Source organism: Hibiscus syriacus, unplaced genomic scaffold (assembly GCF_006381635.1).
Source record: "Hibiscus syriacus cultivar Baekdansim isolate YM2019G1 unplaced genomic scaffold, ASM638163v2 tig00110940_pilon, whole genome shotgun sequence".
NCBI lineage: Eukaryota > Viridiplantae > Streptophyta > Magnoliopsida > Malvales > Malvaceae > Hibiscus > Hibiscus syriacus.
Window position 1 is genome coordinate 3023437 of NW_024062923.1, and position 14903 is coordinate 3038339.

At 36.8% G+C, this 14903-nt stretch overlaps 2 pseudogenes; one reads left to right on the forward strand and one right to left on the reverse strand.

The window, feature by feature from the left end:
• The first annotated feature begins 6026 nt into the window (after positions 1 to 6026).
• LOC120147538 lies at positions 6027 to 7255 on the forward strand (annotated as a pseudogene).
• A 450-nt stretch (positions 7256 to 7705) lies between these two features.
• On the reverse strand, positions 7706 to 10140 carry LOC120147383 (annotated as a pseudogene).
• Positions 10141 to 14903: the final 4763 nt, after the last annotated feature.

Sequence of the window (14903 nt, forward strand, 5' to 3'; positions counted from 1 at the left end):
ATGATATTCTATCTCTAAATCATAGTCCTTTAGAAGCTCTAACTAACGGCGCTGTCTCAAATTTAATTCTTTCTGAGTAAGTAGATACTTTAGACTCTTATGATCAGTATACATATAACAGTTTTCTCTGTAGAGGTAGTGTCTCCAGATCTTTAAAGCAAAGACCACAACAGCTAACTCCAGATCGTGAATAGGATAGTTACGCTTATGCGGCTTTAACTGATGCGAAGCATAAGCGACAACCTTCACATCTTGCATCAAAACACATCCTAATCCAGAGTGAGAAGCATCACTATAGACAGAAAAATCTTTTCCAGATTCAGGCTGAATCAGCACTGGGGCTTGAGTTAGAACAATCTTCAATTTCTCAAAGCTAGTTTGTTGGTTCTCAGACCAGACAAATGGAACATTTTTCCTCAATAGTTTCGTCAGATGAGCTGCAATAAGGGAGAACCCCTCAACGAAACGACGGTAGTAACCAACTAATCCCAAGAAACTACGGATCTCAGAAATGTTCATGGGTTGCTTCCAGTTCAGAATAGCCTCCACTTTGCTTGGATCCACCCGAATACCATCAGCAGAAACGATATGTCCAAGAAAAGTCACTTCGTTGAGCCAAAACTCACACTTGCTCAACTTAGCGTATAGCTTATTCTCCCTTAGAATCTGTAGAACAATCCTTAAATGCTCCTCATGTTCTGTTTCACTTCTAGAATACACCAGTATATCATCAATGAACACAACTACAAACTGGTCCAAATAAGGTTGAAACACCCTATGCATCAGATCCATAAAAGCAGCAGGGGCATTTGTTAACCCGAATGACATCACTAAAAACTCATAATACCCATACTGAGTACGGAAAGTAGTCTTCGGAATATCCGAGTCTTTCACCCTAAGTTGATAATAACCAGACCTCAAGTCTATTTTTAAAAAGATAGAAGCCCCTCAAAATTGGTCAAATAGATCATCGATCCTGGGCAGAGGATATTTGTTTCTAACCATGAGCTTGTTCAGTTTCCTATAATCAATACAGAGTCTCAATGTCCCATCTTTCTTCTTGACAAAGAGAATTGGGGCTCCCCACGATGATACACTAGGTCGGATAAATCCCCTGTCCAACAACTCCTGAAGTTGGACTTTCAGTTCCTTAAGCTCTTTTGAGGCCATACGATAAGGAGCCATTGAAACCTGAGTGGAACTAGAATAGACTTCAATTTCAAACTCAACCTCTCTATCTGGCGGTAATCCAGGCAACTCCTAGGGAAAAATATCGAAAAATTCCTTGACAATCTAGATGCCTTCAATATCAGATTGAGAACTCCTGGTATCCAATATATAAGCAAGAAATGCCTCGGAACCTTTCCTGATCATCTTCTCAGCTACCAAAGCAGACACAACATTCGTCATAAATCCACGGCGTTCCCCGATCATTACAATCTTTCGATTATCTGGGGTCTTCAGAACAACTCTCTTGGTCTCAAAATCAATATTTACTCGATGTTTGTCCAACCAATCTATGTCAAGAATCAAATCAAACCCTTCCAAAGGTAACTCCATCAGGTCAGCCAGAAAAATCTCCCCATTGATCTCTATAGGGCACTTTCTAAAAATACGATCCAACACGATGGACTTGCCCAAGGGACTTTGAACTATCACTGAATGCTCAGTATTCTCAACAGGAATATTTAGACCCTCTGAAACGAAATGTGATACATAGGAATTGGTAGAACCACTATCAAACAATGCAAAGTAGGGAACTGAATGAATAGTAACAGTACCTGCAGTCACATTAGGCCCATTACGATCCTGTAGAAGTCTAGCAGTGTAAACCAATGCATGTTGTCCGGCCTCAGATTTGACTGGACCCCTACTCTGAGATACTCAACCTCTACTAGCTGATCCTGGTACGCTGCTCTGATTACGACTCACTACTGGAATCTGAACCGTACTCTGAGTATGTGCGGGAGTACGAGCTGGCGTATGAACTGTAGTAACTGGCCTTGGACAATCCTTCATGAAATGGTCATGAGAACCACATCTAAAACATGTACCTAATTTCTTCCAACATTCTCCAGGATGACGTCTCCCACAATAATCATATAGCTACAAAGGTTGCCACCCAGAAGAATCACCATGTCTAGAAGAATATACAGCTGAAGAACCGGATGCCATAGGCCTGATACTCGCCCCACTTCTCTGTAATGGCGTACCCCTGCCTCTCTTACTGGGGTGTGCAGAAGAATCAACAGAATCGAAAGGCCTCCTGAATCGGGTTTGAGTTCGATCACTATCTCTCTTGTGCTCCATACCCAAAACGCTATTTATCAGCAGTCTTGGCTATCTCAACCAATGCATCAAAATTTCTCTCTTGGTGGGTAGCGACTCGACTCCTGATCTCATATCTGAGTCCATTCTCGAACCTTAAGCATCGATCTGTCTTAGTGTCCACAAGTCCAGGACCATAGCGACTCAGTCGAATGATCTCAACCTCGTAATCCATAACAGACATGCTACCCTGCTCCATATTCTGAAACTCCTAACGTCGCTCCTGCAGGTATCTCTCTCCGATGTAGCGACTCCGGAAGCGCGTCTTGAAAAGATCCCATGTTAACTGGTTTCACGGAATACTATCAGAAATTGATTGCCATCATCTGAAGCTCTCTTTCTTCAACATAGTTAGGGCCTCCTTAAACTTCTGCTCAGGTCTGAGGTGCATCTCATCCATAATCCTCTCTATGTCTTCCAGCCAATATTCAGCGTCTGTCGGAGGTCCACCAGTAATACCCTCGAATGGAACTACACCAGCAGCAACCAGAGAATTTGAAATCTCAACCGCAGTCATATTACTAGGGGCTCTGGCAGATCTCTGAAACATGTGAAATATAGCTCTATTAATGGCGTCTTCATTCATGTCAGTATCCTCATCTCCTGTGACGAGATGGTCTCTCACAGGAGTAAATTGATCATTATGAGAAAGGGTCGGATCTACTTACAGAACAAGAGGATCACTTGGTGATATCGGATCGTCTATCGTAACAGAAGGTCGAGTGACTCGTCCTCGACCACGACCACGTCCTGTCCTACGACCTCTAGCAACACTCATCGTTGGATCTATAAGGCTCTACAGAAAGAATTTGAAACATATGTTAAATTAGCATCAGGGATCTCGAGAAAACTTTAAATCATAATATAAGGTGACATTTTTCCCCAAAGTTTAGGACCCATAAACAGTCCGAGTGTTTAAAACCTAGCTCTGATACCACCAAATGTAACCCCCCAGACCCGGTCTATAAGTTAGACCAAAACTTAAGTATTCACATATCTCATTCAGATATTTTTTTAAAACAACTTATAATACATTAAATATAATATAGAACAAAATATTAATAATACAGATATATCCAAAACTATATCAAATACATATCACCAAACCATAACCGAAAAACATATAGAGATATACGTTCGTACAAAATAGTAGTCGATCTCCCCTGATACCAAATTTGCTAGCTTACGGTCTGTTGTTATCTAAAAAAAGGGTAAAAACTACATAATGAGCCAAAAAGCCCAATGTGCTTCCAACAATATATAAACACATACTAATAAAATATTCCAGTAAAATCAGTTTATCAACAAGTTTATTTTATTTAAAATTATGAACACTATTTCCATCCACTCACTCCGATTTCTATTATTATTTTTTATATATTTTCCAGAACCATACACCCACCTGCACACCAGTAAGAACTTACCCTGAGCACAAAGCCGAGGAGCTTACGGTAATAATTTTCCCATCCAATCACTCCGATCACCAAAATGTGTAGGTTCCCCATAACCATACACTCACCTGCATACCAGTAAGGACTTGCCCTGAGCACAAAGCCGAGGAGCCTGCGGTAATAACTTTCCCATCCAATCACTCCAATCACCAAAATATGTATGGTCCCCAGAACCATACACCCACCAGCACACCAGTAAGGACTTACCCTAAGCACACAACAAATGAGCCTGAAATACTTCCCTCAATAATATCCCATTGACAGTAATAAACATGTATGTATTCAGGTGAAAATAAATGTCAATCCATTAAAACATGAAAATGGTTCATGCTTGAAAATCATATGCAGAAATTACAAAAACCATACATCAGATCAGTAAAATCCGGTAAATCAGGTGTCGAATAACCAGTATTCAGAAAACAGGTATCGTGTTGTAATAACATTCAATATCATCATAAATTTGAAATAATTCATATGATAGTTTAAAACAGTAAGATAACACCCTCAGGAAACACACCTGTAACAGTTTGAGAAATCAGATAAGAAAGCCTACTATTGAGTCTGTCGATCACGCTCTGCTGCAACGCTAGATCCTACGAATCGAAAATATCCATATTGGAATCCTAATATAAATAATCTTAATCTTTATTTAAATAATATACGGAAATCTACGAGTAATTCTCGTAGTACGCAGTTCGAGATGATTTAACGAAAGGACAACACTGGACCTAACTGATCCTTGCTCGGGTGAAATACGAGTACCTTCATAAAATATTTTTACTGAATCAATTCCTTAACCAAATCTCAAATAAATAATCAAAATACTAAAATACTAAGCCTTTTTGGATTCACATGCTCGATTCGGGAATTTCGGGTTAGAATTTGGCAAAACGGACTTCGGAATCAGATTCAGGACATCGAAAAACATAAAGTATGATATTTCAGATATTTAAATTATTGGTTAAAGTCAAAGTCAAATGGTTTGACTAATAATTTGAAGACTTTCGAGTTTGAATTTGGTGAAATTGAATCCAAAAACGGATTCGGGACGTCGAAAAATGTTAGGATAGGTATACTCGGAAAAGATTAACGGTCGTTTAATGGCCGGTCAAAGGTGGTCAACGGTCAACGGGTCGGGTCAGACCGGTTCGGACCGGTCAACCAGTTTCAGACCGGTCAAACCGGTTAAAAACTGGTCAAACTGGTTTCAACACTTGCCGAGCCTTCCCCACGCGCAGTGGCGGCGCGTGAGGGCGAATGGGACCTCCTCCGGTGACATATAATTCACGAAAAAAAATTTAAAAATTATTTTGAGCGATTTCGAGATACTTACAAAGCTCGGTTCAAATTTTTGAACGGCGGAGAGCTCGATTTCAACAAATTGGAAACTTTGACCGCTTCACCTCCCCACGCGCCGCCGTCGACGGAGACCAAGGATGACACCGGCAGACTCGGAACGGCACAAGGAACACGATGGTGCAGGATGTGTCGTAAATGGAGCTAAAAAACGCCGAGACTTTGACTTGAAATTCACGGCGTTTGGCAGCATTTCACTTCAATTAATTTAAGGGATTTGTTCCTCGCTCGATGATGAACACGGTGGAGTTTTCAAATCGACGATCGGAGGAAATCGTCAATTCAGGAATCGTGGTTGGAAGTTGGGGCTTTAAGGGAGGAAATTTGGTGAATTCACGCTTATAATGCGTGAATGCCGACACTCCAGGGGTAAATTCAGGGCTTGGTCCCTGAATTTCCTTCATCCCTAAAGCAAATTACAAATTTTAAAATCTTTCAATTTAGTCCCCAAATTTCACCAATATACTTAATTAAAACCTCAAATTACAATTATATTTTTTTTCAAATTTTCGGGTTGTTACAGTAACTATGTCTTTTATTAATTCATTTATGTGTTATTTCTTTTATTAAAGTAAATACCTATGTTTTCTTCGTTATCATTTAAGATGTCTGATTAAAAATCTGTCCACCATTCAAAACATGACACTTGACATGAATATAAATAATGCCTAATTTCTTTTATCCTTTCTTCATTTCTCTCGAACCCCTTACTTCTAATCTTCCACCGCATTTCACAGCTGACCTCTGACAGTTGGGACATGGCAACTAACGGTATACAGACAAGAATAAACTATATATTTCTTGTTGCTGGAAACACGTTGAGGAAAGGATTGATTCAGGTCAACGATAAAAAATAATACATGTTCTGGCTTGATTGCTGAGTACTATATGTTTATATGATTAGATCATGCGAATTGTGAATCAAGCATCTTCTCCACTTTCAGTTCTTTGTTTATTCTTTATATACATTACCGACTCTCTGGAATCAGAAGAAAAAATTGTATACCTAGAGACAAGACAAGCAATGGCTGCGAGGATAGTGTTGATGATATTGTTCCTACTTTGCATGATAATGCAAAGGGGGCAGGGACAATTATCTGAAACATTTTACAATACTAGTTGCCCGAAAGTGGAATCCATCGTAAGACAAGTGGTGGCAAATAAGATTAGACAGACATTCGTCACCATACCCGCCACCCTGCGTCTGTTCTTCCATGATTGCTTTGTTGAGGTCGGATAATGGATTCTCTCATTTTCCCTTCCATTGATTGCTTTCATATCTTACAACATACGAACTTTTCGTTTCGTGTTTGGTTTCTTTTTGTAGCGTTGTCTCCTGCGCCGATATATTGACTATTGCCACCAGGGATGTTATAGCACTGGTAAAGAATAATGTCGAAAACAGTGGTTTGATTCCTTGTTACAGACATGGCATGACAAAACTCATGTGTCCTAATTGTAGGCTGGTGGCCCTTCATTCAAAGTAGAATTGGGACGACGTGATGGCCTTATTTCAATGGCATCCAGGGTAGCTGGAAATCTGCCAGAGCCTAATTTCAATCTCACTCAACTCAACGCAATTTTCGCCAAGAACAACCTTAATCAGACCGATATGATTGCACTCTCAGGAGCTCATACTTTAGGCTTCGCTCACTGTACTCGCTTCGCGAATCGGTTATACTCATTTTCTCAGTCGTCGACCATCGATCCGGATCTCAATTCGACCTATGCACAGCAGTTAATGCAAGCTTGCCCACAGAATGTTGACCCCCAGATCGCCATCAACATGGATCCTGTAACCCCACGAACTTTCGATAACTCGTATTTTAAGAATCTAGTTAACAGGATGGGTTTGTTTACTTCAGATGAAGTGCTTTTCACTAACAAAGCATCTCAAGCTACTGTGGTTGATTTTGCTAATAACCCTGGTAATTTCAATGGAGCTTTCATAGCAGCAATGAGGAAACTTGGAAGGGTGGGGGTTAAGACAGGCACAGCAGGACAGATAAGGGTTGACTGCACAGCCTTCAATTCCTGAATAAGGGGCATTTGACAATAAAATAAAAGTAACACAGATTCTTCTGTCTTGTCTTTGTGTCTTGTTGTTCATCTTTGTTATCTGGTGCCATTGTTGTTGCGAATGTAAAACAAAAGGCTTTATTGCCAACAACTTATCTCTGTCTTTCTTTTTGTCTCGGAAAAAAAATGCAGGTTTGCTTCCTTGTTTATGATGATTCTCAAAAAGTCATCCATAGTTCGATACACACGTATTTGATAAACTTGCACCATTTAAAATCAAACCGAGTTAAAATAACGAGTTGATATACAGCAGTTTAACACTCAAAAGCAGAGTCTTTTCACAAATAAATGGAATCACTGAAGTAGATTATAAAAGCCAAGACTGGAATCTAAATGTGTTTTGGTTTTCAAACATGCTCTGCACATCTACATGACAATATAATATCACCAATTCAAGGAAAACTCTTGCAGTCTCAGTTTCGTGCCAAAACATCAATGTAAAACGGATGAAATATTCATAAAAAGACCCCTCCTAGATCTCATCCTTGAATTCAAGTGCGAGATTTTCCATAAAGGTTGGCGTAAACAGACTTGGTACGATACACAAGTATCAAGCTTAAAAGAGCTGCAACTACGCAGAATCCTGACATAATCATGGAAGTCAGAAAGAAGCATACAGAACCTTCACACTTAAGTGATTCATCGGCAAGCATCCCTGCAAAAATTGAGCCCGAAATCTGAGTCGGGATATGATGTTGACGAGCTTGCTTCTCCGCTTCGCGGTCATAAATACTGCTAGCAATTACACCAGAGAAGACCAGTGAACCTGCAGGATTGGCCAGCGTGAGGAAATTGTAGAGAGCACCGAACTTTTTCAAGCCGAACAACTCGGAGGCAGCTGCTGGCACGATTGCCCAGTGGGCTCCATAGCCAAGCCCTATCAACAGAGTACCAATGTGCATTGCTCCGGGCCATCCCATAGCGAAGAAGACATGGCCAACAGCCATAACAAGCTGGGCCACAGCCATAGATATCGGCCTCGGATTAGCATAATCCCTACACAGTGATATCATAACAACATAAGAAAGCCAAAGCAGAACCATTATTAAAGACTAATGGTATTGGCATACAGGTGAAAATGATATCCACACATACCTCACAATAATCTCCGAGAAGTAACCCCCACCAACACGACCGAGAAAGTTCCAAATGCTAATCATGGATACAAAAATATGAGTATTATCGTACCCGAGAGACTGACTCATCTGGCCAAGATTATCTATCACTGTCAATCCCGATCCCGAACCTAACAGCAGAGAGAAAAAGATAAGCCACAAGTCCGCTTTGATCAAAGCCTCCATCAAGGTAAAGTCCTCCCCTCGACGAGGACCTCCTTCTTTTCACCCTCACTGCTCCTTCAGCAGCAGCTTGGAACAGTTTTGCTTGCAAGTGAGCGATTCGTTTATGCCTTTCCGATGCTGGAAGCAAGTCTACACCCTTTGGCTTCTCATCCTCAACCTCACTGAATATTACTTCATTCTGCTCGGACTTTCCTGCTGCTTGTTGCTCAGGCTTTGGTAAAAGAGCCTCTTCAACCGGATCTCTAGGCTCATCAAAGAAACTCAGTTTAATGGGAATAACAATGGGAACCAGAAGAAGAACGAACAAGATCACCGTAAAAATTATGACTATAGTGTGGCTCACATTGACAAGATCTTCCAAAAGCATCACCCCCATCAAGTATGCTGCCAATAGGAGGCACACACTATATATAAATGTAAAACTTAAACCATCAGATGGCCTCATTTGTCTATGACCTCCAACAGGTCTGATTATGAACATTAGAGCAATAACTACCATCGCTGGCCCGACTGCAACCATAATATCAAGGCCGCTTGATCTGGGAAGTTAATCATTGTGTATATCTGACTCAAAATCGCACCGCTCAAACCAGCAAAGCCCTTGAGAATTCCTACCACAGGACCCCGGCTTTTCGGAAAGTTTTGCACACAAGAAACCAGAGCAGCTGTATTAAAGTAGGTTTCTCCATTGTTTCCGACAAATATTAAGATGCACATCTGCATACTGAGATGAATTAGCCGTCTAACCATAATGAGATGCTAATATTACAAACACATTCTGTAGATACAATCCTTTTTGGACATAATTGAAAGCCATAGCTTGAAATCATTTTTAGCAGCAGAGGATCAAATCAGTCACCATAATATACCACCTCTAATCCACATACATATTAAATTCTGATTTTCCAGAACAATAATAAGTAATTTATGCTTCTTTCATTGACATACATACATACATGCATACGATTTCTACTCTAATAGCTTCTATGAATCAGATATGACATAAGTAATCAAATACTAAAACCTTAAAATGAGTAATGACTCAACATGCAGCAAAGATGGCTACAAACTCATAGGAGATTGAAAAGACCAAACTTCATAAGTTAAAAAGAAACATAGGATCAAACCATGTCCAGGCAAATAGCAGGAAAACAAAGAAACTTTCAAATTTCAGGTATGAAATCGATACTTACAGCCCACAAAGGCAAACTGGAGCTCTCCCAGTAACAATCAACCAAACCCAACCATAACCAATAAGATTCTGCAGAGCACCAACAATCAAAGCCCCCATAAAGGCAATATCTCAGATAAGCTCCCAGCTAAGAACCCAACACTATCTCCAAGATCTTTAGCCACACCCAGCTTGGAAAGCTGCCTTTGATTATAATTCAATGAACTCTTTATAACTGGTGATATGCTACCAAATACATACCCAACACCAGCACAAGATTGTATCCACATTGCAGCAACGAATACCAGCCATCTATTATTCACAAAAGCTTGAACGCTTTCTTTCAATTTTCCCATTGCTCTGTGTCTACAAAACCACCACCAGAAGAAGAAGATATTGCTTCAACCCAATGCTCGACAAGCCAAGTCTACGAAAATATGGATTTTTAATGGAAAAACAGATCTTTTTAAAGGCGGAAACTTTGTGGGTTAGACATGTTTGTCCCAAAACGACAAAAGGGGAAAGGTGTCAAAGGATGCTGATGATAACTTGGTTTCTTTGTCTGAGAGAATGAAAAAAGAAGAAGACTGGTTTCTTTTGGGTCATCAGTCATGGGGTTAAACAGTTTGGGTGATGTCTCGTTCTGGGACAAAATTCTTGCGTTAGTTTTTGGTTCTAATCGCGGTAATTCCGGGTTCTTGTTCTAGACATTTACGGTAACTGCAACTTACTATTTATGTTTTCAGGAATGCCACGTTCAAGATTATAACTTCACAATCATAGCATCTGTCTCTGTCTCTGTTTTCCTCTGCCCATTATGTTTTCCTACGAACACAAACAAAATATTACCGATTGTTGCAGTTTGTATGCTTATGAATCAATCTCCCACTCACTGATCTATAAATATCAATTTTGTTTCATGAGTAATACAAAGTTGTATTTTTATATACAATAAATGTTATATATATATACACATACGAACTTAAAAATCATAAATGACAAAACCATAAATATTTAATATTAAAATATTTTTATTTTTATCACATTTTTTTATTACGTTCTTAAGTCCGTTTTTTATACGTGCCTTTGTCCTGTGTTTTCATTGATTTGACAGCTTTCAAAGAATATATATACCACATAAGGTGCAAAGGAAAAGTTAGGAAGAAAATAATTTTTTTTTTGATAAATTGAATTTTATTACCCAGTGAAACAGAGTATGCTACAATCAAATAAAGATATCATGGACAATCTGATCTAATAAAAGCCGAAAACCAATCTAAAAAATAATTACTGGAAAAACCGATAAAATCGAACTAAGTGGATAGATGGTGTGCCCACGCCTTAACTGAAGGCTTCTTATGCGGTAGTTCTGGATGAATAAGCCGTGCTCACGCCTTAACTGGAGACTTCTTCTACGGTAGCTCATGATAAATAAGTCGTGCCCACGCCTTAACTGAAGACTTCTTCTGTGTTAGGTCGGGATTAAAAAGAATCTTTTCCATGTTCATTCAGGACCATGATTTCCATTTTCTATCTTAATTTTACTTCAGTCCTTAACATTTGAATTGCTCCATTTGAATCCTCAGCATCCTAAAATGATTTTATTTCATCCTTAGCTAATTGACAAATCAAGACAATCACCTCTAAAGAAAGATTAACTACTGCCGTGATACACGGAATTAAGCTTAATTTTGATTATTAGAATAATAAAAAAATTATTGAGTAAATATTATTTCAATATTTAATATATTTTATATTAATGCATATTTGGTGTTAACATTTAAGAAAATAAACTAACATTTTTAATGAGCCATAAGTTCATCCCTGACCACGATTTCCACTTGTGTACTTTAATTCTACTCCAATCCTTAATATTTTTAATTGTTCAAATTTCGTCCTCAACATCTTAAAATGGTTTTGATTATTTTTTATCATCCTTCGAACTTGGATTGGGAGGAAACAGTTCATACAGCTATCAACTCATGGAAAGGGAAGTCTCTTCTCACCTTCATTTTGAAAATTGCTTGGTCTGCTTTTATTTATACTGTTTGGCAGGAAAAGAATCAGCGTATCTTCCAGAATCGGTCAAGACCTGCTGAAAACTTGCTTAATGAAATCATTGATGTTGTTCGGTTTAGTCTTAGGGGGAAAAACTTCAATAGACTTTATAGTACTAATCTTAACCTATGTAATGCTTGGGGCTTATAGTTCTACCAATCATTGATTTTGTATTGTTGTGCATAGTTTTATTTGTATTGATTGGTTGATTGGATTGTAGTAAAACTATGCTATTTTGGATAATAAAATTTTTACTTATCCAAAAAAAAATCAAGAGTCAAGAAAATCAACTATAAAGAGATCTTGTTTGAAAAAAAGAACTATAAAGAGATCTTGACACTGATATAAACAGAGATGGATCGGAGAGGCAGGTGAGGTCTATGAGGACAATTATCCTTGTAAAAGTTTTAAATTCTAATATATTTTTATATTTTTTTTATAAAAACAATATGTTTTTATCTCCTAAAATTTTATAAGTTCATACAACTTAAAATTTTAATAGATCATTCTATTTAACACGAAGTCAAGCATCAATCCTTGGATAAAAAGATTTAAATTAATAGTTTAAAGAATAAAAAAACATAGAAAAATCGTGATGTATGACTTTGTATATGTTATGATGTAATAAGAAAGGAATCGAAATGGAAGATCCATGAGATTTCTTCACATATTTAATGAGATCATGATCCATGAGATTGTTAGGTGAAACCTAGAACAGGTTTGATGAGTCAATGTCTTAGTATATCACCTGTCAACCTCAATGATGAAACATATGGAAATTTAACACCTATATTTGTGTATATGTGAAGATTTAATAAAAATATGTAACAGGAAATAGTTCGATTCATGAAATTTTAATTTTATTTATCCGTTAAAAATTTAAATTCGCATCTTAAATTACATATTAAATAAAAGCTTATTAATAATTTTAGAGTTAATTGCATAATATGTGTTTAAAGTATGACTCGTGTTTTAAATTGATCCCTAAACTTTTAAATATTTAAATTTCATCCCCAAACTATAACTATCATTCTAAATTAGTCCCCAAACTTTTGAACATTTTAATTTCATCCCCAAACTATGGCTTTCATTCTAAATTGGTCCCCCAAACTTTTTGAACATTCCAATTTGACCCCAAACTATACACGTATATTAATCACATCCCTTGTTCATAAAATAGTTGCACCAAGTTTTATTATTATATGTTAGAAAAAAAAACAAATTTTAGGTTAAACTATGGTTGAAACTAATTACACATTTGGATGAATTTGAACTTTGGAGATAAAATTAGAATATTCAAAAGTTTGGGGACTAATTTAGAAAGAGGGTCATAGTCTAGGGATGAACTCAGAATGCTCAAAAGTTTAAGGACTAATTTAGAATAAGAATCATAGTTTGAGGATGAAATTAAAATATTCAAAAATTTAAGGATTAATTTAAAAGGAAGTTTATAGTTTGGGAGCATATGTTGCAATAACTCACTACTCTAAGATTTATCTCCTTTACATTTGAAAAAGTGATGGAGCCTGCCTACCAACCTTGATTAATGGCTGCAAAAAACTGGCATGTGATTTTAAAGTTCAAGTAACAATACAACCTGACCCCAACAGATATTCTAGAATTTTAGATATTTTACTGCCAAAATTCATAAAACATTTTTTTAATAATAATAATGACTAGAACATTCAAATAAAAAGTAAAATTATACTTTCATGGAGAAGTTGCAAGTTTAAACTCTAAAATCGATACTTTGAGATATATTGATAGTGTAAAAGAGTAATATTATAAAAGATGCATCCAGAGGGGAGGGGTGGGTGGTCGTACCTTAAAATTTTTAAATTCTTATATATTTTAGATTTTTTTTATATTTTTTATTGAAAATATGTTTCCGTTCCTCTAAAATTTTATAAGTTCGTCTATACTTAAAATTTTATAAATTCGTCTCTCCTAATATAAAATCTTGCGTCTGTTCCTGAATGTTTCTAATATTCAATACTTGAGTCTAGGATTCTTAGCAAAAAATAGCTTCATTTGTTTTCAAAAAGAGTACCATCATACCCAAAGACTATTAATGTTGTTTTTATTGGTTATACTTTAAATAATATTGCATGATCCATCTATATGTGGATTTAAAGATATTATATTTTTTAAAATATTTTTCCTTTTGAAAAAATAGGTTTGATTAATATTTTTTCATGAGATGAGCGTGCATCATTCCCTTCTGTTATACTTGTTATGAGCATTCAAAATGATGTTGAATCTAAGAGTAATATACAAAAATAATAACCAGATTTAATATGTGAATCTGTTGCTCATGTGTTCTTTTATAGATGAAAATCCAAAAACTTATGATTAGAATTAGACTATGAAATTTATTAGTGTTAGTTTTAGAATAGAAAATATGTTATTAATTGTCGGAACCGTCTTTGGGTTGGGCCCCGGAATTGGGCTTCGACTTGAAAAATGTGGATTGGAGTCGCCACCGATCATTTATTTAAAAATAAACGGGTTGATCGGATACCCTATTTCTTACCTGATCTGCATCTTACCAGAAATATGTCGGGCTCGGGAGTCGGTTACGGGCAAGGAAGGATTAGCACCCTTGAACCGCCCTTTTGGTACTACATAATTTCCAGTTGTCTTAATTAAGAAAAATTGTAACTTTAAATTAAAAGGTAAAATAGCGATCCCTAAACTTACCTCTGATTGGTTGAAACTCTTATTAAAAAGGTCGAAAATGTTAGATAAAAATAATAATAGTAAATGAACATTAAATAAATCAAGAGGAAAAAAACATAAATAAAATATATTTTAAAAAAAAAATAATAATAATAAATCCAAGAAAATATGAGAGAGGGAAAAAATGAATAAAGTAAATCACAACTCTAACATTCAAACCAAATCCTAAATGGGACCTTAAACATCCACAAGATTTTAAAATAATAATGAAGATAAAGTCAAGCATTCCAAAAATAATCACATGCAAATGGGGAGTAAATTAAAGCGTACAACATGCACAGAATTAAACATATAAATTCAAAGATCAAATAGGAGAAGAGAAAAAACCTAACCTACTGACTTAAACTACCACCTTACCGAAACAAACAAAAGGAAAAAAAATAGTCAAAAAGAAAAAACAAAGAGTACATGCAGACAAAA